This window comes from Belonocnema kinseyi, chromosome 5, assembly GCF_010883055.1.
Source record: "Belonocnema kinseyi isolate 2016_QV_RU_SX_M_011 chromosome 5, B_treatae_v1, whole genome shotgun sequence".
NCBI classification, from domain to species: Eukaryota; Metazoa; Arthropoda; class Insecta; order Hymenoptera; family Cynipidae; genus Belonocnema; species Belonocnema kinseyi.
In genome coordinates, this window is record NC_046661.1 from 29,750,815 (window position 1) to 29,755,362 (window position 4,548).

At 39.7% G+C, this 4,548-nt stretch overlaps 1 protein-coding gene across 1 annotated transcript in view; it reads left to right on the top strand.

Moving 5' to 3' along the window:
* LOC117173377 (outer dense fiber protein 3B-like) overlaps positions 1–4,548 on the top strand; it is a 195,558-nt gene that overhangs the window by 184,441 nt on the left and 6,569 nt on the right. The window lies entirely within an intron of this gene.

Genomic DNA, 4,548 nt, shown 5'->3' on the forward strand with positions numbered 1-4,548 from the left:
AGTTGCTCTCTGTTTTTAGCAGAGATCTTAAGATCGTCCATGTAAAATACATGAGTGACCTTGTACTTTCGATCTGCAGGTTTGCCGCACAAGTACCCGTCGAAATGTCGCAGTTCTAGAGATAGTGGCAATAATGTAAGGCAAAAGAGGAGTGGGCTCATGGTGTCGCCCTGAAAGACACTTCTCTGAAACGTGACCTTGTTTGTTGTCACACGATTTTTGCCAGATGAGTCTCGTTGTTCATACATTTCTTGCCACACAGGTTCAATTGCCCGAACAATCCTATCGTTTAGGATAGCTGTGAATATCTTATAAAGCGTGTTCAGACAAGTTATTGAACTGTAGTTATTCGGGTCAGCTAAGTTGCCTATTTTCGGCAAGAGTATTGTGCGCCCTTCCACCAACCACTGTGGAATCGGCTCTTCCGACTTCAAATATGAGGTGAAAATACGAGCCAAATGCTGATGGGTTGAAGAAAACTTTTTCCACCAGAAGGTTTTGATACATTCTGGTCCCGGTGCGGAATAGTTCTTCATCCCTCTTAATACTTTTTTCACCTCCTCGGTAGTGATGGGTAGGCATTCTTTATCAGGTGTTATGAGGGCAACACGTAACTCCTCTGGTTTGGGTGGGTGTTCGACAGTAACTGGAGCGTCTTGGAAGAGTCGAGATGGGTCAGAGACAAACTGTTGATTTTCTCCGACCCATCTCTCCCTCCGCTCTAGACTTCTCTTAGCGTCGGATAGTATCCGTATTCTCTCAACAATATTCTGCCTGATGGTCAGCAGCTTTGACTTGTTAAGTGTGTGATAACGGGTCCGGAGTTGGCGAGCGAGCTTTCGAACTTTGGCGGTAAAATACCTGCCCGACGTGATGTAGTCAATCACACATTGCATGCGGGACGCGTACTGTCTTGCCCAGCCTATCTTTATGGCAAGTTGGTGCATTCGTCTTTTGGTCTTATGATCAGCCGTTGGTTTTCTTTTACGTTTCGCATCGGCCAAAGCTCTCGCTGCAGTATACACACAATAATTGATAGCCCAGAGGTCGGATTCACCGGAAAAATGTCCACGAAGCTCGTCATCCATTTCAGCCAGACCTTTAGGCTTGAGAGAAACCTTGGTGTTGATGTTTCTCCGGGTCGTAAAGCATCGCTCTTCATCTATTGGATGCCAGCCCGCGGTTGGTCTTAGTGTCGCCTCTCTTTCTTTGTTGCCGGCTTGTTCTAGTTGTGGTATAGTAGGCGTTCTGTTACATAGCCCCTTTTACGGAGTAGTTCAGCATGGTTTCGCAGATGTTGCTGCGAAAAGTGCGATAGCTCCGGGTGTTTCTCGCACCACAGAGCATGCAGCCGTGCCATGTAACCCCGTTCACGGGCCACACTCGCATCGTTGCAGTCTAGAAAGTCGTGATTCAGTTGCTCCGTCCACCCAAAGGTCACGAGATCCCGCCGATCCATTGTATTGAATCCATTTGCATTGGCTTCCCCAGCTCTAGATTGGTCGGCATTGTTGGCCGACCTATTGTCGGGAGCCCTGCGCGTTTTGTTGTTTTGAACCGCACTTACTACAACTATGTTTGGTGTTGTCATTGTTGTCCCCACGAGAAGCTAGGGAAAGGGGATCGTCCATCCTTGTGTCTTTTTAAAAGGTTGATTGTTTTCGAAATTCTATCTAAAATAAGCCCAGGATGAAGCCTACTTGTCTCGTTTTTAAGTAGATATTGCAAGAATAGTGTAAATTTCAATGTTTTCTTACATTTTCAATAACTTCGGAAATATTCAACGTTTTTCAATGTTCTTGTGCTCATTTTGAAGCTTTTTTTTCACCGTATCATAAGAGCTTATGAGTATGTATCGTAAAAAAAGTCTTTTCGTATTGAAAGAACTTGAAGTTGTAATCAAAAAGTTGGATAAATTTGAAAATATCTTATCTGTTGGTAAATCAGAATGAAAGTTAAATAAATATATATTTTGAGGAAATTACATAGAAAATTCATGATTATATGTTTCATATATTTTACAAAAATATTTTTGTTACTAAAAATAACATTTCAATTTTTTCAACTTTTTTGTTACAAATTCAAGTTCTTGAAATTAGAAAAAACGATTTTTGTGATTAATACTCGTAAGCTATTGTGATACGGTGAAAAAAGGTTCAAAATGAGCCCAAGAACATTGAAAAACTTTGACTATTTCGGAAGTTATTGAAAATTTAAGAAAACATTGAAATTTATACTATTTTTTCAATGTATACTTAAAAACTAGACAGGGAAGGGTGAAAAGAGAAAGAAAAGAAAAAGAAAAGCAAAAAAAAGGGCGTAAATAGGAAAAGGGGAACGGGAAGAACATGAAAAAAGGGTTAAAAGTACGGAGAAATGAAGAATTGGTAAATTGTGGAAAGGGAAAGGAGAAATGGTGAAGAGGAATTGAAAAAAGGAAAGGGTTAAACGGAGAAAGGAAAACGGTGTATTGGATTAGGAAAGGGGAAAGGAAAATTCAAGGGAGTGAGGAAGGGGTAAAGGGAAAGGGAAATAAGAAAGGGGGAAATGGTGAAAAAGAGAACTAAGAGAGATACAGAAAGACTTCACGATCCAGCCCCTGCCTCGTCGTGCTCACAAAAAGCCCTTTATCTGCTTCATATGTTTGTTTTGATTTATTAAAAATAAAGGTCCGTCACATGCATTTAGTATTATTGTTTAGCCTTGGACGTCAGATATCTTGTATGTCCCCTACCTAAACTGAAATACCTAATCGACACATCCGGACGCAGGGGCCATTTTGTTTCTGGCGTCCATTTGCCTTCGCGTTTCGTGCGTTAAGCTAGCAGTAAATGGAAGTTTCCGGACGGGAGATTTTCGACGCGAACGGGAGAACGACGGAATATTTCCCAGCCGTTGTATATTAAAAAAAATATATACCCATATTTGAATTGTGGTAACAGGATACGCGCAGATACGCGTAACGACAGAAAAAGTGTTTGTGGATGATATAACAAATTTCGACCCTAACAATAAGAAATCAAAATATTTCAATGTTGAGTGTTTCGATGGAAGCTGGGAGAAGACATACGTCTTTCTTGTAAATGGTAAGTACATACCTATAATTCGCAGTGTTATTATAATATAATTTCTGTATCCTTACATGCATTTTAATAGCAAAACGCGGAAAATTTCGGAAATAATGTAACTATTTCATTTTTACTTAAAAATTGATATTCTCTGTTGTAAATTGTATTTTTCTAACAAAAAATTATAGGTATGTACTTACTATTTACAAGAAATATGTATGTCTCATCCCAGCTTCAATCGAAACAGTTAGAATTGAAATATTTTGATTTCCTATTGTTAGCGTCGAACGCAAAGGCAAATGGACGCCAAAAACAACATGGCCTCTGCGGCTGGACGCGTCCATTAGGTATTTCAGGTTGGGTGGGGGATATACAAGATATCTGTACGTCCAGGGCCAAACAATAATACTAAATGCATGTGACGGAACTTGTGACGGAACTTTATTTTGTCTCTCACCATTTCATCCTTTCCCTTTTTCTTTTCCCTTTTCCCCTCATTTATTTTTTCATTTCCCCATTCTTCTTAACCGCTCCCCGTTTCCCTTTTCACAACTTCGCCTTTCCCCCTTTCCCCTGGTTCTTTTTCCTATTCTCTTTTTCTTTTTCTTTATCTCTTTCCCCCTTTTCCTCTCCCTTTGCACCCTTTCGAGTGTCTCATTTTCTCCTTCCTTTTTCCTTTTCCTTATTCCCTTTTTCTGTTTCCCTTTCACCTTCCGCTTTTAATATTTTCCTCTCCAACCTTTTCCCGTTCCCTTCACCCATTTTCTTATTTTTCCATTTCCCCCTTTCCGTTTTTCCAAAATGGAAAATGAGAAAGGGGAAGGGGTGAAAATTGAAAGAGGGAAAGAAAAGTAGAAAGAGGGAAATGGGGAAAAGAGAAAAAAGGTTGAACAGACCAGGGAAGGGATGAAAAGGGAAAGCTTAAAAGGGAAAGGTTAAACGGGAAGGAGTAACAGCAAAAAGGAACGAAGGATATGGCAAGGGCAGGAAAAAATGAGAAATTGAAAAGGAAGAAAAGGGAAACGACAAAGGAAAAGCCGAAAATGGGAAAAGTAAAAAGAGAACATTGAGAATACGAAAAAAGTAGAGGGAACGGGGAAATGAAGATAAAGGGAAAGGGTAAATGGTGTAAAGGGAAAGCGAAAGCGCTAAAGAGGAATAGGAGAATAAAAGGGGGAAGGGTCTAAAAGGGGGAAGGGTCTAAAAGGGGGAAGGGTTAAAAGGGGAAAGGAAAACTGTGAAAGGTACTTATAAATTCATATAAAAGTAGGTAATTAGCGCGTGGTCAGAAAAGCCCTACTTATAAAATCCATATAGAAATCACTTAAAATGCTGTTTGCAATTTCATATAGACTACATGTCAGGAGAATACATATAAAACCATATAGAAGTAGGGAATTAGCACAATGTAAAAAAAATCTTATTTGTATATTCATATAGGAACCACTTAAGATCTTCCTTGTAATTCCATATAGATTAC